General features: G+C 40.0%; 1 protein-coding gene across 2 annotated transcripts in view; it reads left to right on the top strand.

Annotated features, from left to right (window-relative positions):
- LOC105465151 (SERTA domain containing 2) overlaps window positions 1-24,454 on the top strand; it is a 123,531-nt gene that overhangs the window by 6,771 nt on the left and 92,306 nt on the right. The window contains exon 1 of one of the 2 annotated variants that reach the window (XM_011713422.3): window positions 8,248-13,895. The exons of the other annotated variant lie outside the window; for it this stretch is intronic. The gene's annotated coding sequence lies outside the window, so the exon portion shown is untranslated. Of the gene's footprint in view, window positions 1-8,247; window positions 13,896-24,454 lie in introns of those variants that run through there. 2 annotated transcript variants of the gene reach the window in all.

Genomic DNA, 24,454 nt, shown 5'->3' with positions numbered 1-24,454 from the left:
TTCACGTTATCTTGAAATGTTTCATCCAAGCTTTTTGTTTTTGTTCCATGTCTGGTGCCCTGGTGAGCTTTGGAGACGGTGTCTGCCATGATCATTACCACCTGACCACAAGGAGGGTGGCTTGCCTGAGAACATCACATTAGCCGGGATGAGCAGCTCCTTTGTTTTGTTTTGTTTTGTTGTTAGCTCCTTAAAGCCAGGCAGAACATCAGACCATGTCCACTGTGAGATTTTCCAAGGTTCACCATTGTGGAATGATGAATGTTCCCTAGTAAAGTAACCATCAGCTTCATTGTCTTCTATGGCTTCAACTCAAATGAAATGTATGCCTTTGAGTTAACTTTAGTTTTGATTTTAAGGGTTCTTTTTATCTGGAAAATCAGGGTATAAAAATAAATTTGTATTTTTAAACATAAAAGATTTACATAAAAATCCTGTAAGTAAAAAAGTTTTCATAAGGACCAAACTTCATTGATCTGGAGAAAATATTTAATAGTTTCTCAAAATATCTGACATTATTCAGACATCAGTAGTAGAAAAGTTTTAAATTTGATTAAACAAAAATAAATTCTTTCGATTTAAAAAGCAAAGTCTATTTTTACTTTTTATTAAACAATTTGAAAACAAAATTAGATAAACTGAGTTTTGGAGTTGATTAAATAAGAGATTTCCCAGAAATGGTACTTTATAAAATCTATGCCTCATGGAAGAAGTTTGATCTTTTTTATACATATGCATCCCATTTTGGGCTTCTGTTCATTTACTCATTCAGTTAATTCAACAGATATTTAATGGGCACTTACTATGGGTCAGCTACTCTTATTAAACACGTATGATATAGCGGGGAAGAAGAGGGATGAATATGCTTGCCTTTATGGAAATTCCAAACTATCTTGGGGGTATTTACAGCTTGTTGTCTACTTTTTGGAGTAGTTATAATTAAACATTGTACAATAATGACCTGAAAAAAGTAAGGATTCTTTACATGGATTTTATGCCTGCTGACTTGGTATAAAAGGAATCCTAAATCCTAAAACAAAATTTCACTTAAATGGACAATTTTTATATGAATTTGAGTTGAAATATTAAAAACAATAATGCCAGTAGTTTCCAACAGAAATCATGAATCATCCTCATTTCTGAACCCTGGAAAACCTTACAGTGGACAGAGTCTGAAATTTCTCCTAGGTTTTCTTTATACTTTTAAGTTGTTTTCTCCTATTGCTTTGTTTTCTTTGTAATAGAGCCTGAGAAAAATGGTAACACTGAAAATTGCACAATGGAAATGGAGTCCTCTCTGCTGTATTGCACAATTAGCAAGAAAATCTTAAGTTTTCTTTAGTATACATTAAGAACTAATTTTTTGTTTCTGTGATCGTACTATGTAATTTCCTAAACAAACAAACAAATAAATAAAACCCTTAGGGTTCATTTCCACCTCAAATATTGAAGTAGATACACCTAAGTATGCAGTACAAGTAGCATTAATACAGTATAACATATAATGATTTTCATTAATTGTTTTATTTTTATTAATATTTAATACATGTCCCAAGTGCTTGGGGGTATCAGAGACTAATAATAAGACATATGGCATCTGCCTATAATGGTGTTCACAGTCCAGTTAGAGACAAAAGAGCCCCATATGAAAATTAAATCATTTATATTAGGCAATATGTGATTTCGCTTAATGGGAAGTCTAGGGTGGACCACTACAGTAAGCCTAGTCTTGCACCAAGTGAACTTGCCTTCTAGCAGAAGTTCTATGTGGCCTTCCTGGGAACCCATCCTTCCTTTTAAGTCTGGGCAAAGATGGTTAGCAGGCTTTCTTTTTGTCCCTGGACACTTAAGGGTAGAATAGTCTCTGTGCAAGCTGTTGCAGTGGCTCAGCAAGAGAGGGGAGGAAAGGGGAATGGAGCACGCATTCCACCCATTTACTACATTCACTAGCTATCACCTTGGGAAGCAAAAAGTGCGCCTGAGAATAGAATATATGGACACAGTATGGATATATTTTAGTTTCTTGAGCATAAAAATTATTCAAGACTGGGCACAGTAGCTCAAGCTTGTAATCCTAGTGCTTTGGGAGGCTGAGTTGAGAAGATTGCTTGAGGCCTGAGGTATGAGACCAGTCTGGCAACGTAGCAAGAACCCTGTCTCTGCACAAGAAATATTAGTTCTAGGTGGTGGTGCACACCTGTGGTCCTAGCTAGCTTCTTTGGAGGGGCTGAGGCAGAAAGACGGCTTGAGCCCAAGAGGTCAAAGCTGCAGTGAGCTATGATTGAGCCACTGCACTCAAGCCTGGGCGACAGAGTGAGACACTGTTTTAAAAAAAAAATTATTTCATAGCTTTGAGAAGCCTGATACATCAATATGGGCCCCATGGACAAGGGGAGTTCTCTGAAAAAAAATGGAAGAATCACTGGAAGGGTTAAATAAATCACTGGAAGGGTTAAATAAAATGTGGGTTGGAGGCTTTTGGCAGTTACTGAAGACACTTTCTTCCTCGGTTTTTCCTAGAGTAGCCCTGCCTACAAGATGGGTGTCCTCCAGACCGAATATGACAAATTTAGGAAGTTTGCATATATTGCCATGATTTATAGATACAATATCTCTGAATTGTTTTGCTTTGGAATTAGCTGAAGTTCCTGATGTGTGTGTGTGTGTGTGTTTAAATCCTCAAATGTAATGTTATGTGACTGTGGCTTTTGTTTTCATTTTCTTGGACGTTTGAAAATATTAAGAATCTCTGTTTTATAGTACAGGTGTTTGTTTATTTGGAGCTAAATCTAAGATAGGATAATACAATGTATGCTTGTCTCTTATATTTAAATTAGGGCAAAAAGGCCGGGCACGGTGGCTCATGCCTGTAATCCCAACACTTTGGGAGGCTGAGGCAGGCGGATCACCTGAGGTCAGGAGTTCGAGAGCAGCCTGGTCAGGGCCTGTAATCCCAGCTACTCGGGAGGCTGAGGCAGGAGAATTGCTTGAACCCGGGAGGCGGAGGTTGCAGTGAGCCAAGATCGTGCCCCTAGACTCCAGCCTATGAGACAGAGTGAAACGCTGTCTCAATAAATAAATAAATAAATAAATAAGCGGAAAAAACCCCCAAAGTCTCAAAGTTTATCTGTTAACAACAGTATTCAGATACTTATGTGGATACTTCCTTTAAAAAAAAAAAAAAAAGATAACCTGTATGAAGTTTCTTTTCCTGAAAACTATTTCTCCTAGAACCATCACTCAATCTATATGATTCAAAAAGCCACCAAAGGTGTTAATTATGTTAATTATCTAGAAAGTTGTGATGGTTTTGAGGGTGTATACATGTCACAGCTTATTAAATTGTACATTTTAAATATATGCACTTATTATATATCAGTAAAACTTTTTAAAAAGCCAACCAGATTGTAAGGTATATTTTCAGGATAAAATACTTCTTATCTTTGGGAGGCTGAGGCAGGTGGATCACCCGAGGTCAGGAGTTCAAGACCAGGCTGGCCAACATAGTGAAACCCCGTCTCTACTAAAACTATAAAAAAATTAGCCGGGTGTGGTGGCAGGCACCTGTAAATCCCAGCTACTTGGGAGGCTAAGGCAGGAGAATCACTTGAACCCAGGAGGTGAAGGTTGCAGTGAGCTGAGACTGTGCCACTGTACTCCAGCCTGGGCCACTGAGTGAAACTCCATCTCAGAAAAAAAAAAATATATATATATATATAACTTATATATATATAATATATGATGTATGTTTATTATATATAATATATATTACATATGTTTATATATTATATATTATATATGTTTATATTATATGTAATATGTATAATATATTTATATAATATATATTATATATACACACACACACATTTCTTACAATAGGTATTTTTTTTTTTTTTTGAGATGGAGTTTCGCACTTGTTGCTCAGACTGGAGTGCAATGGTGCGATCTTGGCTCACTGCAACCTCCACCTCCTGGGTTAAGCGATTCTCCTGCCTCAGCCTCCCGAGTAGCTAGGTTTACAGACACCCGCCACCACTCCCAGCTAATTTTTTGTATTTTTAGTAGAGACAGGGTTTCACCATGTTGGCCAGGCTTATCTCGAACTCCTGGCCTCAGGTGATCTGCCTGCCTCAGCCTCCCAAAGTGCTGGGATTACAGGCGTGAGCCACTGCGCCTGACCAAGAATTATATTTTTAAAGTTTGTTATTTATTTTTTATTTCTTTATTTCATCCACCCTTTATTCACCTGTATCTTATACCCCAGAAACACATATTTAAAGTAAGAAAGACAAATAGAATTAAGGAGGCCTTTGTGCCCGTTGAAATTTAGATATAGGACCTTAGAGAGCTTTTTACCATATGTAAGACTCAGTGGAGTATCTTTAAGTAATTTGCCCACATTTGAATTTGGAGAATTGCAGTTGTGTATTCTTCAAGGAATCCTTTTCTTATAGTTTAACAGATTATGACTCATCTTTGGCAAGGAGTAAAGAGCATGATTTTAGTGAGGCTTTTTCCTCCTCTTTTCTTTCTTTCTTTTTTTTGGAAGAGGTTAAATGGCTTAATGCTTTTTAAATATTCCTTTTTCTCCCCCGCATGTTATACATTAAATTTTGGCATGTTGGGCCATAGACTCTATGAACAGATTTGTTTAGGGAAGAACTAAGTTTGTTCCATTGTTCTTGCCTCTATGGTCTTCAGCACAGTACAGATATCTTAATATAAGTTTGTGAATTGGTAGTTTAATGTTAATCAAATATTCCTTATGCTGCCCCGTATATATATCAGGTAAATTTCTATATGTATAATATCAGGAATGTTTTTTTTTTTTTTGAGATAAGGTCTTGCTCTGTTGCCTAGGCTGGAATGCAGTGGTGTGGTCACTGCTCACTGCAGACTCAACCTCCCAGGCTCAAGCAGTCCCCCCACCTCAGCCTCTCAAGTAGCTGGGACTACAGGTGTGCACCGTCACTCTTGGATAATTTTTATTTTATTTTATTTTTTGAGATGAAATTTCATTCTTGTTGCCCAGGCTGGAGTGCAATGGCGCAATCTCAGCTCACTGCAACCTCTACCTCCCAGGTTCAAGCGATTCTCCTGCCTTAGCCTCCTGAGTAACTGGGATTACAGGCACCCACCACCACATCCGGCTAATTTTTTGTATTTTTAGTAGAGACAGGGTTTCACTGTGTTGGCTAGGCTGGTCTTGAACTCTTGACCTTCAGGTGATCCACTTGCCTATGCCTCCCAAAGTGCTGGGATTACAGGCGTGAGCCACCACGCCCAACCAATTTTTAATTTTTTTTTTTTTTGTAGAGATGGAGTTTCACCAGGTTGTTTAAGCTTTTCTTGAACTCCTGGCCTCAAGCAATCCTCTTGCCTCAGCCTCCCAGAGTGCTGGGATTACAGGTGTGAGCCACAGTGCCCAGCTGAAGCTTCTTTATTGTTGGAATTAATGCCTATGTTAAATTTAGAACATTGGCAAATTTTCATGAATTAAAAAAATAGTCTACTAAAATGATCAGAGTTGTGTTACTGGGGTTGGGGCTATCAGGGCATTAATGAGTGATTTGAAAGCTCTAGTTCTTTTTACAACACTAGCAGGACACGTTGGAATCACCTATGTCCAGGCCACAACCCAGAGGTGTGGCCCTGGGTTATTGTAATGTACAGCCACACTGTGCTTTATGATGCTGTCTCTCATACCATATTCCCCCATACCCAAGCTTTCTATCATAGAACTTTTCAGACATGTAGAAAACCTAACAGTAATTCAACAAACACCCATATTCTCTCTACCCAGATTCAGTACTTATTAACCTTTTGTCGTATTGGCTTTATGAGTCTGTCCCTCTTTCTCTGGGTACTTTTTTCCTGTACCATGTAAAAGTAAGTTTCAGACATCGTGAGTCCCTACCATCAAATACTTCAGAATACATATTCTGAGAACAAGGACATTTGCTACATAACCACAATGCCATTATCACACCTAGGAAAATTGGTAATAACTTGGAATGCTTTTCAAAAATTCAGTTCATTAAAGACATATGAATTTATATCCTACTAAAAATTAAATGCATATGAAGTGAGAAGTTTCACAGAATATGGAATTCTGGAAATTGCTGGTAAAGATATGCATTTCTTCTCTGTGTTTGCAAGTGAGGCCACTACTTCAAACATTTTTATGAGGTAAACACATTTTCTATGTTTAGTGAGGTAAAATCTTTTCTAGCTTTCCCAACTCATGATCATAGCGATGAGAAGAAAGAAACATTTCTCAAAGTTCGTGCCGCAGTGTGGTTTCGTGGGAAAAGCTCAGTCTTAAGTCAGAAGGAATAGTGTTGGTTCAAATAGTTGCTCTGACCCTTCACTGCAGGTGACCTTGCAGAAGTGAAGGTCTTGTATCAGTTAAGATGCTTTTAGAAGCTGCCCTCAAGCTCGCTGGAATCATCAGGAAATGTATTCTTTTCACAAAAAATTCAGAGGCAGGGCAGGCCTCAGGGTTGGTCAGTTCTGGAGCTCAGGTTCTGAGTGTCTTTCTGCTGTGCCAGGCTCCTTGTTGGCTCTGACTTTGTTTCAGCTCCTTCCTCCGCTGGGTTATAGCCATACATCACCGTATTGAGAAGTCAGAAACCTCTCCACAGGATGGACTGTCAGTTTTCCTGTCTGATTGGGCATCTCTGCTCACTTCTGGGCCAGTAACTGTCTTCAGAGAGCATTCTGCCCTGGATGGCTTGGACTAACCTGTAAACCTACCCCTAGAGCCAGGATGGGGTTCACTTAGGGAGAGGAAGGGAGGAATGGATGTTGGGTATGTCTCTAAGACTCCATTTTCTTTGCGGTAAAATGGGAACAATGGTATCTACCTCTATGCTTATTACTGACATAAAATAAGTAAAGCAACAAACACAAAGCTGATGTTTACTAAATGTTAATTCCTATTCTTTCTTCTCTCCTTTCAATCTTACATAAAATCCCATCTTCCTTTGATGCTGCCACCCTCCATACTAGTAAGCATTTGTAAGTAACTCTCCCTTGGCTGGTCTCCTACCTGACCTCTCACCTCACTATCTAGGGCATAGCATTTCATGTGAGCTTTGCAAATTGGTCAGACCTTCCATTAACCTATCTTGCCCATCTTATTTTTTTCTTATGTATTTCTTTTTTTTTTTTTTTTTTAGATGGAGTCTGCTCTGTCGCCCGGGCTGGAGTGCAGTGGCCGGATCTCAGCTCACTGCAAGCTCCGCCTCCCGGGTTTACGCCATTCTCCTGCCTCAGCCTCCCGAGTAGCTGGGATTACAGGCGCCCGCCAACTCACCCGGCTAGTTTTTTGTATTTTTTAGTAGAGACGGGGTTTCACCGTGTTAGCCAGGATGGTCTCGATCTCCTGACCTCGTGATCCACCCGTCTCGGCCTCCCAAAGTGCTGGGGTTACAGGCTTGAGCGCCCGCTTCCGGCCTTATGTATTTCTTTTAAATTTTTTCTATAATATATCCCTAGAAACATCTTATGTATTTCAACTTCACTTGATGTTTTTCCAAAACCAAGGACGGGAAATTGTTAACATTGTGTACAAGGCCAGGCATGGCAGCATGCATCTGTAGTCCCAGCTACTCCAGAGGCTGAGGCAGGAGGATCACTTGAACCCAGGAGTGCAAGAGCAGCCTGGGCAACGTAGCAAGACCCCATATTTTAAAAATAACACTTTAAAAAACTGTGTGTTGTACATATTTATCAAATGTGAAGAAAAATCTCTTCAGCTTTACTGTCCATAAAAACCGAGTTGAAATAGATTTCCCACTTTATGAAAAGAAAACCATGATGACCCATGAAAAGGTAAGCAAAATAAAAAGGTATTTGAAATATAGTAACTTATTTGTGCAGGACAGACCAGGTCTTTGATATTTTAGGAAAATCTAGACTCACCACAGTAGTGTAGCTGCTCCAGTTTCACCAGAATTTCCTTTAAAAAAAAAAAAAATGTCTAATTCCAGTCTGGTCAAGATGGTAAAACCCCATCTTTACTAAAAAGACAAAAATTAGCCAGGCATGGTGGCAGGCGCCTGTAATCCCAGCTACTCGGGAGGCTGAGGCAGGGAATTGCTTGAACCTGGGAGGTGGAGGTTGCGGTGAGCTGAGATCACACCACTGCACACTAGCCTGGGTGATAGAGCAGGACTCTGTCTCAAAAAAAAAAAAAAAAAAAAAAGTGTCTAATTTGCCAATACATTTTTTTTTTTTGGATTCTTTGGTCTTGAACCCTCTCATACCTACTGCAGGAGAGAGTCATCTTCCAAAGACATGTTTTCCAATACTGTATGCGGGAACAATGGAGGGTCTTTGTTCAGGCATGCCCTTTTCAAAATAGAGAAGGATTGTCATATTTTTCCCCCTGTGGTATTTCTAAAGCACTTCTGAAACACCTGTGACTTCCTGCAAAATTGCCACAACCTAATTACATGAGATGTTCTTCCCTTTTGGATTTTCTTCCAAAATGACAGGATCACTCTTGAAAGAAAGTTATTGATCCCTGTTGACCCCTGTAAGTAGAACGTTTAATTCTGCCGCCCTCCGTGGCAAGAGAATGGAAGAAGGGTGAGAAGTCTGATCTCTCTCTTGACTTGGAAGATGCTGAACCCTGGCTTGTTCCTTTCTGTTACTTTTTTTCAGTGTCTTTAATTTTTAGATTTAGTGTTGAGGTAGCTATTGATCTGTTAACTCTGTAAATACTGAAAATACTCAGATTTTGGATGGTTCGATCCGTAATTCAGAGCTTCTGCTGGCATGAATCTTTTCAGCCAGAGAGATGTTTTTTAAAGGAACTCTTTAAGTGTGTGTTGATAATTCTAACACATCTCAAATTAGGTTCTATAATTGTAATGCTGCACAATGAAGGCAAAGCTCTGAGATAAATTATAATTTTATTAAAGAAGCCAGAGAAAGGACATTGTGGCTATAATTTTGGTTAAAATTGCTGAGTTTTGAGAATAAAAAAATTTGAAATTCATATTGCATTCCTTGAAGTTATTGGTTATTTTTAAGAAGGATGAAATATGATTATAACTTATGAAGCTTGGTTTCATTTGAGCACATTTTAAATGTTAGTGCCTTGCAGAAAAGTTTTGTGGACAAGATTCCCTTTGCTGTGTAACAAATACTTTTACTGTTTAGCCAAGGTTTGCTACTAATGGCTCAGAGGCTGAAATGAAAAGTGAAATGGCTGTTGTTTCCCATCTAATAGCTTGATTTTGTTTTTATTTCCACTACCCAGTGTTTAAAAAAAAAAAAAAAAAGAAAGCCAAGATCAAGATCCAAAAGCTCAAACAAACTAACATTTAATTTCCCAACTAGAATAGGACTGGCCTTGCCGTGACGTGAAAGTCTTGTATGGGAAACGTTTATTCACGGCTGCGCAGTTGACCATACTCATTGCTGGATCAGGGTGTATTCTTGTCTTCAAACAATCAAGCAGGTAAAAACCAATTGAGACTAAGCAGTTGGACTGACTCAATTTCTCTTTTTCCTCTCTGTTGAGAAATGTTTTAACTGTGTTTCTTGCCCCTACTTCTTGGTCTACCTGAGAGAATAGAACAAAAGTCTAATTAACAGTGGATTGGAAAGCAACAAAGAGTCCAGAGTGTGTTATCTGCCACTTATTACTGAAGGTTTATACTCCAATGATAGAGCAATTGCTAGCGCTTTGTCTTTATGTTTGCTTCTTTCTTAATTCTGTCATTCCTGTGTACTCTCTTGGAGCTTCTCATGGGCAAGATCTACAATTTCAAGTTGTGTGCAATGGATTTTAAGGGCAAACTGCAATTGTTCCAGGTCATTTATTGTTTTCTTTTTTCTCGAGGAATTCTTATTCTGACTGAAAACTGCAGCATGACCAGTGAAAAATTGTTGACCAGCTAAGGAAAATACATTTACAATAGTTTTTAAAAACTATTTGGAAAAGAGATTATACTTGGAGAAAATTTGTCTGTACTTTGGCTAAGTCCCTAGACATAAGCTTTATTGTGTACCAGGTCATGGATCCATCTTTCCTACCTTAGCATGAAATCCTTGTGGTACAAAGACACTCTTGTCTCCTCAGCATTGTTGTGTTCCACTGCCACTAATTTCACGTTATCACTAGTGTAGTGATTACTGAATAGTAAGTACACTAGATTGACATGGGTCATGAATATTTATTTTTTGCAGTACTTAGGCATTTTAAGAACAATATGATAAAAATGGAAACTTTTTCCATGCGGGCTAATTTAGGGTTATTAATAGTTATAAAGGTATTTGACCACTTGTTTTTCTGTTTTGATCTTACATGATGATTGGACAGGGAGATGGACAAAGAAGCATTGCATAAAAGAGATCACTTTCATGATGGAGGAGAGATGCTTGTTACCACCATTTTTTGTTTGTGCAGTCTACAAATCAGTTCATATGGCCTCTGACAACTGTTCTGGTGACCTAGGTTCATGTATTTTGGAGAAACAGTGACTTTTATTATTGAATAATTATGTGAATAAGGAGTTTTTTAAACATGGATTTTCCATTTCCTAAAATAGAGGCCTTTTCTTTAAGATTCTTTTGCTTCTCTTTATGTTGTTCGTACACTTATTGACATTGTTGGTGTGAGAATTACTCTTTTAAATTGTTCTTCAGTTCAAGTTGTTGACATTCCAGCTAACAGTATCCCTACCTCTCACCTTGGGAATACAAAATGAGATTCTCTATGGAATACTTAAATATTAACTTTTGAATGCTAGATGCAGGTATCAGTTTAAACTCATTACACCATTATATGATGAGGAAAAAATAGGCATTTTTATGACTAGGAAAAAGTTATTGGCAGAGAAAAGCTCTGTTTTGTTTAGTCAGTTACTGAAATGGAATGGAGTCTTCTCCTTTTTTTCTTTTTTGAGATGGAGTTTCGCTTTTGTTGCCCAGGCTGGAGTGCAATGGTGCTATCTCGGCTCACCACAACCCCCGCCTCCCAGGTTCAAGCGATTCTCCTGCCTCAGCCTACCAAGTAGCTGGGATTACAGGCATGCACCACCACGCCTGGCTAATTTTATACTTTTGGTAGAGACAGGGTTTCTCCATGTTGGTCAGGCTGGTCTCAAACTCCTGACCTCAGGTGATCCACCTGCTTTTTATTAGGTGTGTCTTTGAAGCTGAAATGATTCAGTGCTTACAGTCACCTATGAGCATTTGTGTAGTGAGTTCTTGGAACCCTTTGTGCTCCTGGAGAGGCAGTTTATGTAGCAAATGTGTAGTAAGCAAGTGTATTATGACTTTTCTAACTATCACACCATCAAGCACATGATGCTTTGATGTACTGGAGTGCAGCGAGCAGTTACACCATGGGGTGTCAAGTGGAAACTCGGGCGCCTGGTCAACCCACTTATAAATTTCTGTTCTTCACATGTCCTCCTATTTTCTCTGTGTGCATTTATAATTGCTTTTAGTGATCCTGTCAATTTGACAAACAGAAAAGGTAACAAAAGCAAAGTCCAAATAGCCAGTTTTAGAATTTTAAGTAAAAGTTGGATCGGGGCAAATATTAAGAATAAGGGTTCCTGTCAATTCAGTTTCTCTTAGTATTCTTACTGATTGCCTTGACTGACAAGTTGACTGATTTACTTTATGTGAGGTTTTATTCTTTTAAAGATAGAGTTCGTGAACTTTGTACTGGCTCCAAATGTGTGAAGCTCTGCTCTAATCATTGCTTTTTTTCCGTCGATAAAATTCCTGCTCATTTAAAGCATTCCTGACTGAGACTATTAATGCTCCTGCCTGCTGCCTTTTTGCTATCCTTGTTTCACATCATCATTGACTCGTGTATTCAGGTATCTTTCACCACATAAAGGAATGAAGCTGGTGACAGCCATTTTCAAGTATAATCCGAAACTACTTCCAGATTTTTCTACAAAGGTGTTTGGCATCTGGGTTAGCACTCATGCTGGGGAGGAACCCTGGCGTTAGATAGCCCTCTACGTTTTTTGATGTCTTTAGGATATGTGGCCAATATTACTTGCTGGCACCGACCCTGAAAAAGTTGAACTGGTGTCATACTTTTTACATTCCTGTTACGTCTAACTATAGAATGAAGGAAGTGCTCATGGCACTTCCCCCTTGTTTAGTGAGTTCTCCTCCACAGCTCTCAGAGGAGTTGGCCAGGGTCCGGCTGGATGCCCAGTCCATGTTTCTGTTCTTTTCTAGTTCCTGTAAGGTAATGCTGCATAAAACTTTCACTTGTTATCTTCTTTTTGTCTTATGTCTTCCTAAAAATTGAAAAGTAATATTTGTTATTATCATCACCATTTCTCAGACACTGAGAATAAGGCCTATCTTGGCTAAGTGTTTGACCTAGGATTATATGTAATCAACTGCAGAGCCAAAAACAGAACTTGGGATTCTTTCTGGGCTTCATTTTATTACTGAGCCATAGTTTCTCCTTTTTTCAGCTACACTTAAAACAGGACCAAAGAAACTAATTTCCAGGGACCAAGAATATTTCCCACATCTCTTCTTCAGTGTTCCAGTGTTAGGATTTACACGAGATTTATTGTCTGAAGTAAAGTTTCATTGCCAGTTATAAACACGATCCGCTCCCATATTATTCCTGATTTGACTGCTATCCCAGAAGGTGATGGATAGTTGAAGAAAGATTATAATGAATGCAGCCCCTATTTTCTTTTTTGCCCTTCTAAATTTGATTTAACAGGCTGATTTCTGCCAGGAAATTTCATGAATGGGCAAATGTTAATAAGCCAGATTTTTCCCCTTTATAGTAATAAATGTAACAAAATATCTCCCCATAGTTAGACTATGTTAGTACTTGAGTGAGTACTTCCTGAACTTATAGGAAGAAGCAACTGCAACCACTCTGAAAATGAAGTGGTTCCTATAAAACTTGGTTACTGCAGTCTGAACATATTTTATGCTTTGAAATATTTTGTCCATAGTTCTTTTTGTTAGTGAATATAGAGCTTGAGGGGAGTTCTGTAAAAACTAGAATCAACTGTTCTGCTTTCAAAATGCTTTTTAAAAATCAAACTGAGGATAAAGTTGCTGAATGACAGGTTTTCCCCACTTTCAGAGTAACAAAAGTGAAAGTTGCATTTTGATCAATTTTGCGTAGTCTTCTAAGTGAAATAAGATCCAAAGTGCATGCTGTTGTGCTCACACCAAGCAGTTAAGCAGTTTTGTTGTTTTAGTGCCGCTGAACGTGAACTGGTGCATGTCCACACATGCCACACATAAAGAGTCCATTCTTGCTCATGTGCAGCCTGAGAAGCCTGGCCACAGAGGTCTTGGGCTCAGTGGAAATTGGCAGCCTCTCTTCTCCTGTAAACAACAGCCTGACGTCACCCCATGCAGTGGTGATAGCGGACCCACTTCAGAGATTCCCCATTGACAGAACTGTGGAAGGGCCGGCTTTGATCATCTTCAGTCACGCTTGAGTGAACGTAATGCAGAGAAATTTGTTAATGTCAGAAACACTGGAGTAGCCCTTTAAAACTGTTTTTAAAGTACTTATCTGTGAATTTTCACATGTAATCCCAACAACAAATCTGTGTGATCAGCAAGAGAATTGTGGCTGTTCCCATCTTAGAAATGTGCCAATTCAAGTCCAGAGAATAAAAAAGTTAGTAAGTGGTGGGGGAGTGACTGAAATTCAGGCCTTCTAAGCCCTGCCTTGTCTCTCTTTCCACTATATTAAATAATTTCTGTAGAGTAGTAACTGTTAATTGTTCCATTCTGCTACTTCCTCTCCCATCTAAAATGTGTGGTTTGATGATTTATGAATTTTCTTTTTTTCCCCAGTCAAGACATCTGTGCATGAACATCAGATACATTCTTTTTGCATTTGGGAACTCCTAGACAATAAGGTAACCCACTCCTCTGCTTCTGAGAGAGCCTTTGAAAAATCTAGCATAAGCCTATACTCACAGCTTAATTGGAAAGATTTATTAACAAGATGATCCTGTTGCTCATTTGGCTTCTGAAAGCTACATAAAATTGAGAGGATGAATGGTCGTAATTCTTTTGTGTTGTTAACTGGAAGAGGCAAAACCAACATAAAAGGACTGCTCTATTAGTTAGAAATCAGAATTTTATTGGGGGAGGAAGAGAAAGTTGAATAGCCACTGGTGAAAATATAACTTATTTGTTATATAAAATAGTTGTCTTTTCTCATGTGCTCACTTCTGGTTTATTTTCAGGCAGTTACAAAAAGTAGAAAAAGAACTATTACTTTCCATGATTTATATAGTTGCATATCTGATTTGGGAATACTTCAGGTTGTAGGTAGCTTTTGGTTTTCTGTTTGTGACTGAGTTAGTTTTTCAGGGTGACATTAAGAATAGGCGGGAAGAGTGCTTAGGTATGTGTGGATTATCCATAGTGAAGTATGGGGACCTTCTCTGCTGAATGCCCAGAACTTGGAGCAGCTCACCTGGGAGGTGTATGTTTAGGGAATACAAATTTATGTTGATTTTAGTTTACCCTTGACTGAAAAGCAAATGTAGTTTTAAAAAATAAACTGCTTTTTAAAATGTACTTTGGCAGATAGCAGGCACTCAAAGAAATGAGTTTTAAATAAAGCTGTGATAATCAGAAGTTAATTATTTAGCAACCTCAATAAGCTAGCATCTATACAATAGTGACTAAAATATACCCAAGATAAAGAGTACATTTGGGCTGGGCGTGGTGGCTCATGCCTGTAATTCTAGCACTTTGGGAGGCTGAAGTGGGAGGATCACCTGAGGTCAGGAGTTCGACACCAGCCTGGCCAACATGGTGAAACCCGTCTCTACTAAAAATACAAAAATTAACTGAGCGTGATGGCGTGTGTCTGTAGTCCCAGCTACTCAGGAGGCTGAGGCAGGAGAATCACTTGAACCTGGGAGGCAGAGGTTGCAGTGAACCAAGATTGCACCATTACACTCCAGCCTAGGTGATTGAGCAAGACTCCGTCTCAAAAAATAAAAAAAGAAAAAATTAAATAAATAAATAAATTTGGGTGAAAGAAATATATCTTACTGAATAAAGTAAAACAATCTAAAAGGCTATTTATTTTGCATTTTATTGCATTAAATGGAAAAAAATGTTTTGCCTTTAAAAGATGACACTACCAGTTTTTAAAATGACAGCAGGCTGAAGGAATAAAGTATATAGAAGGTTCTCAAAGCCTCCATTTATGAAGAAACAAAGAAAACAAGTCACTGCCTTCTTACCATCTTTCTCTTTTTTCTGTGAGTGACAAAGAATAAGGAGCAAGTAACAGCTGCCGGCCAAAGCCTCTCACTTCTGTTCTGCAGTTAAAGTCTCAAAGTCTAGGGCTGCTGTGAGCATGGAGTGATGCGTGCAGAGAGCAGCCTGTGCAATGCATTGTGCTGGCCTTGCGGGGAGCTGCCCATGCAAGGAGCAGCCATGCGGTAAGCTACTCATGCAGGAGCTCAAGGAGAGGGCAGCCCTTACAGTGCTGTGGGCACCCTGTGGAATGCAGTGCAGAAAGCAGCCAGTGCAGCGTGTGTGCCAGTCCGGGTCTTCCCCAACACTGCCCTTGGGGAAACCCACACGTATTCTTACAGGAATGGCAGTAGGGGGTCTGCCCAAACCAGCTTTAAGTTAAAAACAAAGCAAAACAATTCCTGAAGTGCCCCAGCTTATCATCTAACAGGCAGTGGAGTTTCTCAGCACTGCCTGAGGTTGTTTGCAATTGTAAACTAATAGTAGTAAGGGCAGAGGCCAGATGTTAGATAACTGAAGTCAGTGGTAGACCAGCTGGAGAGCCAAGCTGGGCTTAGATTTTAACTCTTAAGTTGTCTTGCTGTCCACTCCACACGTAGATGTCATATGAACAGAAAACAAAGTAGAATTTCAATTTTAGTTATTTGGGAAAGCATTAGCTTTTTATTTTACTACTTCAGAGTTTGTTGAAAAAACCATTTTGGCAGGTTGGTACAAGGAGTAATACCATCTATATATGGTGCCTTGCAGTTTGTAAGTGCTGTCATGAGCATTATCCTATTTAACACCCACAGCCACAACCACCTTGTGAGGTATTGCCTCCCATTTTACAAATGAGGAAACAGACTTCTGAGAGTTTACAGCTTGTCCAAGGGCACACAGCTAGTAGTCATTAGAGCCATCCTGCTCCAGTAGTCCCTCCACTATGCAACCAGCACTTTGATAGCCTCTAGTTTCCTGGTCTTCCCTATCTGTCACTCTCATATTTTCACAGAAAACCACCGTCTAAAAATCTGCCTTAATGACCATTCCATGTTACTCACAATAAGAACATATATATCATCAAAGGGTAGCTTCTTGATTGACTTTGAAGTCAATAATTGAATAAAAGAAGAGCCTTGTTATTTCTTACTTAGAACCATGCTGAATGAACCTTAGGGACCATTTGGTTCAAATATGTATATATATATTTAAATCTAGAGTAAAGCCCTTCATAAGGAAAGTGAAACTCCAGTTAATTGCAAAGACTAGGGCCCACTTCCTCAAACTCAGACCATTGTGTTCTTTCTTTTAAAGGACACCTCCTTCAACAGAGGTACAGATCTTGTCTCAAGAGCTAATTTGACTTGAGCTTCTAGCAGATATTCCTGAGTGTCTACTCTGTGCAAAGACCTGTGTGGAACCAGCTCTGGAGGAGTTTTGGATCTAGTGGGAGAGACTTAATTCAGGAGAAAATGCACCTAGTGCTAAGTCTTCAGCCATTTAAAAGACTAAGAATGTCATAGATAATCCAAATTTGGTCTTGGTCGTCAGGAAACATTTATGAAGAAGCCCTTTCTTATATGTTCTTATATGACCTCCTATTTGTACAAAAATAGCAACTGTGGCCACTTTGGAACTTTTGGAATAATGCCACCCATCCCTGAGAAGCTGAAGGATAATATTAAAAGCAAATCAAACTGTTATTGTTAGCACCAAGTTTCTCTTTAGGTCTTGTCCCTAAAAGTTTTAACTTAGAAAATCACATATTACTCATATTATAAAAGCTCTGCTAATAACTTTGAACTGCTTAAAATACATTTTCAAAGAGCTAATGGTGAGCAAGCCACATGTTTCACGGCCTTCCCTGAGCACTGATCAGCTGAGAACCTGGAGAGCCTTTCTGAATGCACCCCTGATAATTTGGGCTGTCTCCAAGTCAAGCTGAATTGATAGGGAATGCAAAATTGATCAGAATAATTACAAGTGTCATTATATGAAAGAGATCACTTTGCCAATGAACACTCATAGAATGCCTTTATAGACCTAATTTGCACCAGAATTAAGTTTGTCTTTCTCAATAGTTGCTTCCCAAACTGAACAAACTGCATGGTGTAAATGGGTCAGTTTTCACAGTACTCTGCATGAAATATTCAGATATACACAAAGGCAGTTGGATTGTAAATTTCAAGGGCAAAGTAGTCTCCAATAAAGCAGGTATGGGAGGAAGCTGTGTTACATTCTTAGAGGAATGAGTTTCTCTTTAACTTAAAAAACCGCATTCAGTATCCTGCTTGCTTCGCGTGGATCATACTCAGCTTCCATTTCTTGCCTTTTAGCCAACCTCTTTTCATTTACTCATGTTTCTGCCTCTCAGTCAGCAGTATTTGGCTATAATCGGGTGTTTTTGCCCTCACTTAGTTCTCCAGGGTCTAAGAACTCAATAGAATAGAATGATTTTGGGTGAGGTTTTGTTTTTTTTTTTTTTTTTTTTTTTTGAGACGGAGTCTCGCTGTGTCTCCCAGGCTGGAGTGCAGTGGCGTGATCTCGGCTCACTGCAAGCTCCGCCTCCCGGGTTCACGCCATTCTCCTGCCTCAGCCTCCCAAGTAGCTGAGACTACAGGCGCCCGCCACCACGCCCGGCTAGTTTTTTGTATTTTTAGTAGAGACGGGGTTTCACCATGTTAGCCAGGATAGTCTCGATCTCCTGACCTCGTGATCCACCCGCCTCGGCCTCCCAAAGTGCTGGGATTACAGGCTTGAGCCACTGCGCCCGGCCGAGGTTTTTTTTTTTGGGACAGAGTTTCGCTCTTGTCGCCCAGGCTGGTGTGCAGTGGTGTGATCTCCGCTCACTGCAACCTCCACTTCCCAGGATCAAGCAATTCTCCTGCCGCAGCCTCCCGAGAAGCTGGGATTACACATGTGCACCACCACGCCCAGCTAATTTTTGTGTTTTTAGTAGAGATGGGGTGTCACCATGTTGGCCAGGCTGGTCTCGAACTCCTAACCTCAGGTGATCTGCCCACCTTGGCCTCCCAAAGTGGTAGGATTACAGGCGTGAACCATACACCTGGCCAATTTTGGGTTAGTTTTTAAAAAATAAAGACACTGTATTGATAAAGGACTGTGCAGTACCTGACTACCATAATGTGTCTCACTGGCTTTAAATCAGGCCAGAGACAGAAGTAAAATATTATAAATAATGCATACGTTTGAGGATTCCACCTCCGCTTACCATGTTTACCCCAAAATGTTCTTTTTTTTCTTTTCTTTTTTTTTTTTTTTTTTTTTGGAGACGGAGTCTCACTCAGTCGCCCAGGCTGGAGTGCAGTGGCACGATCTCGGCTCACTGCAAGCTCCACCTCCTGGGTTCACGCCATTCTCCTGCCTCAGCCTCCCAAGTAGCTGGGACTACAGGCACCCACCACCACACCCAGCTAATATTTTGCATTTTTAGTAGAGACAAGGTTTCACCGTGTTAGCCAGGATGGTCTCGATCTCCTGACCTCGTGATCTGCCTGCCTCAGCCTCCCAAAGTGCTGGGATAACAGGTGTGAGCCACCGTGCCCGGCCCCCAAAATGTTCTTTATTTCATTATAGTGGTGAAGATGACAGTTGAATTTCAGCAGTAATTTTTTTTTTTTTTTTTTTTTTTTGAGACAGAGTCTTGCGCTGTCTCCCAGGCTGGAGTGCAGTGGCGGGATCTCAGCTCACTGCAAGCTCCGCTTCCCGGGTTCATGTCATTCTCCAGCCTCAGCCTCCCGAGTACCTGGGACTACAGGTGCCCACCACCTCGCCCAGCTAATTTTTTGTATTTTTAGTAGAGACGGGGTTTCACTGTGTTAGCCAGGATGGCCTCGATCTCCTGACCTCGTGATCTGCCCACCTCGGCCTCCCAAAGTGCTGGGATTACAGGCGTGAACCATCACACCCGGCCTGTTTTTTCTTTCTTTTTTTTTTTTTTTTTGGTTGGGGGGACGGAGTCTTGCTCCGTCGCCAGACTGGAGTGCAGTGGCACGATCTCAGCTCACTGCAACCTCCACCTCCCAGGTTCGAGTGATTCTTCTGCCTCAGCCTCCCGGGTAGCTGGGACTACAGGCATGAGCCACCACGCCCAGCTAATTTTTGTATTTTTAGTAGAGACGAGGTTTCACCATGTTGGCCAGGATGGTCTTGATCTCTTGATCTTGTGATATGCCCACCTTGGCGTCCCAAAGTGCTAGGATTACAGGCGTGAGCCACCGTGCCTGGCCAGCAATAATCTTTTAATATTTGTAACTTTTAATGAATTGTTCCAGTTTTCCCTTCCATGATAAATAGAGTGTGGTGAGGGCAGGGAGGTTAATGAATTTTAGGACAATAATGTGTTTATTATTTATTGGGATTGAAATTTTCAGTTCATCACTTCAGCCCCCAAGTCTTTAGGACAAAAACAGGCATTGCATATATATTTGATTGAAAATATCAGAAACCTGTGAAAGTAACTTAGCAGAAAATGGGGACTTACTGGCTTACAGGATCTAAGAAAGAATTGGGCCGCCAAACTGTGGGAAGAGCAGTAATGCAACTGGCCTCAGTATGGCCAGAACTCTCTCCATCTTTCATCTCTGCCTCTTTCTGTGTGTTTATTCCATTCCTTCTCAGAGCAGACCATTTCTCCGTATGGCTGGAAACATGCCCACCAGCAATTTATCCTGTAGCTTCTGTTACTGAAAAGTTCTGTGACTGCCAAGTTAAAAAATTATAAGCAAGTAACTCATGAGGTGAGGGTCACATAGAAACATGGTGACATGTGTGTTTGCCTGTATGGCTATAAGTGGCTGGGTGGCTGTTTCCCTGGAAAGATAGTAGCTGGGCAGAAAATTACCCAGCATGTATGCTCAGTACAGTGTGCCCAACTAGCGCCTTTCAAATGTTTGGACAGAAATCCACAGTAAGAAATGTATTTTACATTGAGACACACGTATACACACACGTTTGATTGAAGAAAATTATCTTGAAACAACACTCATCCTCACTATGTACAAGGCATTCTGCTGTTTTCTATTATATTCAAAGGTAGGTCATTTTTTAAAAAATTCTGACTGTAATTCATCTAATTGATCTCATGACTCAGTGGATAATGATCTGTAGTTTGAAAAATACTGCGCTAGACATTAAAAGTATCAGGTAAGTTCATGTGTCAGTAGATATTTGGGTATAGATATTCATTGAGTCTTGAAGGAATAACTTACGTTCTAGAAAGATACTAGGGACTCAAGGGTGACAAATATTTGACATGAATGCCTTTTCCAGTTCCCATGGTGGAGATGGCAGCAGCTTTCCTACTGAGGAATATTCTGGAGCCTCTCCTCAGCCCTTTGTAAAGTCAAGCAAGTTAAAACAAGTGCCCTGTGCTATCAGCTCCCCTCCTCTTTGTTTTGGATTTATCTTTTGCTGAGAAATACTGAAATTCTGTGGACCTAGAAAATGTCCTAAAGTGCTTTCAGTTCTCTCTTAAAGAAAAAAAAACATCAACACAGCTTTCTTGAAAGCTTTATTGTGGCAGCAGGAAGGGCAGCTTTCCTGATCATTGTGATACTATAAAACGATGAATGATATCTTTACATATCCAGGAATCAGTTGAAAAACTCTGGCCGGGCACGGTGGCTCACATATGTAATCCCAGCACTTTGGGAGGCCAAGGCGGGCGGATCATGAGGTCAGGAGATTGAGACGATCCTGGCTAACACGGTGAAACCCCATCTCTACTAAAAAATACAAAAAATTAGCCGGGCGAGGTGGGGGGCGCTTGTAGTCCCAGCTACTCAGGAGGCTGAGGCAGGAGAATGGCGTGAACCTGGGAGGCGGAGCTTTCTGTGAGCCGAGATCGCACCACTGCACTCCAGCCTGGGCGACAGAGTGAGACTCCATCTCAAAACAAACAAACAAACAAACAAAACAAAAAACTCTAAGGTCTCCAGTTTTTAATTTTCTTTTGAAACATTTGAACCTATAACCTTCTATCTCTTAAATTGCATTTAAAGATTCAGATGGAAACTTAGTAACAGTAGTACAGAATGACTTCTGAATGTGACATATGAAAATGCAGAGAAGAGTGGCGGAGTTCCGGAGTTCCTTGCCATAGTTGGAAGCCCAGAGAGATCCTTAATAACTAATAAGTAAGTAGTAGCAGGCATCTAACTATGAAATGCAAAGCAGTACATTTCCTTGAAACGATACTCATCCTCACTATGTGCAAAGCATTCTGCTATCTTCTGTTGTATTCTAAGGTAGTTTGTTTTAAAAATGCTGATTGTAGCCCACCTAAATGATTCCATGACTCATTCTTCTAAAATAAAACTTTTAGAAAAATGTATTAGGAATATAGAGTTAGGGATAGAGAAAGATTTCATAAACAAGGCACACAAAGTACTGACCATTAAGGAAAAGACTGATAAGTTTGACTTCTGTTGATGAGCTTCTATTCACTCAAAGACAGATTGGGAAAAGTATTTAGAACACAAGAGACAAACGACCCATATTCAGAATATATAAATAACTACTGGTGGAAGTATAGTCTGGTACAACCATGTTTACCAGTGTCTCATACAGCTGGAGATAAGATACCCTGTGATCCAGCAGTTTCACTCCTAGGTTTATACTCTAAAGCAGCAGTTCCTCATACCTTTGATCTCACTTGACACTTGATCTCCTCTATACTTTTAAAAAAATTATTGAGGACCTCAAAGAACTTTTGTTTATATGGATGATATCTGTTGATATCTACCATAGTACAAAATGGAGACATTGAAAAAATATTGTTCATTTAAAAACCTATTATGTGTTGACATAAATAATGATTTTTGAAAGAAAAATACCATTTTACCAAAACATAAAAAAAATTAGTGGAAAGAGTGGCATTTACCATTTTGTAAATCAGTTTACTGTCTGGCTTAATAAAAGACAGCTGGATTCTCACATCTACTTTTGCATTCAAGCAGTTGTGATGTGTTTTGTTTGAAGCATGTAAGAAAATGTGGCCTCACACAGCTATGTAGTTTGGAAAAAGGAGGAGTATTTTCATAACCTTTTAAATAATTGTAGATATTCCTTTTTGATACTTAATTAAAACTTTGACAAATGGTAGTTTGAAAGGTTGGTGGCAGTGTGAAATCTGAATCCATGTCAGTGAAATTTTAATATTTATTGCATTAAAATATTTGGTTTACCTTGCATGCTGAGTAGGTTTTTACTTATGTATGATTCTGTAATATCATACATTGATTATTTGGAAACATTGGTTTACTGAGTTATGTAGATCTTTCCATTGTTGATACATTTTATTATACAATATTAAGATATCACATTCTGTAACTTCACCACTGATCTCATTAGAAAAGTGTTTGGTAAGGCTATACTTTCAGGGATCATTTCTATAGTCTTTTTGTTAGAAAAGTGTTTAAGTATTAGGAAACTGTCAAGCTCGTAGTGGCAGACATGTTTTCCAAAATTAATTTTCACTGGAAAGCCTGAATTTTGTCACTGGCACCAACTGTCAATTGGTTCCAGCTTTATTTTTTTTATTTAACTTTTTAATTTTTTAGATACAGGGACTTGCTCTGTCACTCAGGCTGTAGTGCAGTGGTGTGATCGTAGCTCACTGTAAACGTCAAACTCCTGGGCTCAGCCATCCTTCTGTCTCAGCCTCCCGAGTAGCTGGGACTACAGGCACACGCCATCACATTGACGTAATTAAACCTTTTTTTTTTTTGTAGAGACAGGGCCTCACTGTGTTGCCAGGCTGGTCTTGAGCTCCTGACCTCAAGCCATCCTCCTGTCTCAGCCTCCCAAAACTCTGGGATTACAAGTGTGAGACACCACATCCGGCCTGTCAGTTGTTTTTCTTCATGTGATGGGTTCGCTTGTCTGTCAGATCCTCACATTGGAAGAACCATTGTTTGTCTGACTGTCATTCCTTCAGGTAGAAATGGTGTTCTGTGATAAAAGCAACTATGTCAGCTCAAAAGCAAACAACCGCCCCAGTGCTTCTCCTCCAGGAAAAGCTACCTCGGTACCTTGCTACCTCGGTGTGCGGTAGAAGGGCTTTGTGTGTGCTCTCCCATTTTGTCACACAGAATATTAAAAAGACATATATTCACGGGTAGAGATTTAATAAAAGTAATATTTCTTCTGCCTCACCAAGGACATTTTAAAGTGAAACTGGCATATTTTCTTTAGCGTGTAGAGGAGAGGAATACAATGACTGCTAGTACTGCCTCTGTTCATGCCAAGGCACCAGCAGTTCTTCCAGCCAGATGTTAACAGCGACAGAGGCAAAGAATATCTTAGAACTAGAATGAAAATAGTTTTAACTTTGTGGACCTTCTGAAAGGATCTGGAGATTCCCAGGGGTCCTGCTTTCCTCCCTGCAGGACCACACTTTGGAAGCCCTAGGGCATGCCCAGCTCTTGTGCACTGGGAGTACATGCACTCCAACGGGATGGGAAGCAGGGGCCCTGATCAAGGAGGGTGCGTGGCTGGAAGGAAAGGAGCTTTTGCAGTACTGACTTGGGTAGGGGCATTTGTTCTAGACGATGTCAATCAGTCATTTATATTTGTGTATTTTTCTAAAAGTCTGTTTTAAGGTTTTTTAAAAATTAATTTTCTCGCATGGCTTTGACTTTTAAGTTTTGTAAACTGCATTGTTAGCCTCTGGTTTTGTGATGCAGACGGTGTTGAGACAGAAGGAACCATTTCTGATATTTCCCTCTTTGTGCTGTATGCAGGATTTATTTGTTGAACCTTTTCTTTTTGGGCTGTTTCCTTTGGTTATATTATGAGTGAGGTAGGAATTTAAGTACTCTCCTGTGCAGTTTCCCTCTCATAGTTACTGACATGATTAAGGCAGTGAAAATTATTATTATTATTTTTTAAGACAGAGTCTTGCTGTTTGCCCAGACTGGAGTGCAGCTGTACGATCTTAACTTGCTGCAACCCCTGCCTCCTGGGTTCAAGCAGTTCTCCTGCCTCAGCCTCCCTAGTAGCTGGGATTACAGGTGCCCGCCACCATGCCCAGCTAATTTTTGTATTTTAGTAGGGATGGGATTTCACCATGTTGGCCAGGCTGGTCTCGAACTCCTGACCTCAAGCAATCCACCTGTCTTGGCCTCTCAAAGTGCTGGGATTACAGGTGTGAGCCACTGCACCCGTCTGGAGTACATTTTTAAAAAATCCA

The sequence above is a fragment of the Macaca nemestrina genome, chromosome 13, assembly GCF_043159975.1.
Source record: "Macaca nemestrina isolate mMacNem1 chromosome 13, mMacNem.hap1, whole genome shotgun sequence".
Lineage (NCBI taxonomy): Eukaryota > Metazoa > Chordata > Mammalia > Primates > Cercopithecidae > Macaca > Macaca nemestrina.
This window is presented reverse-complemented; position numbering and strand designations above follow the sequence as displayed.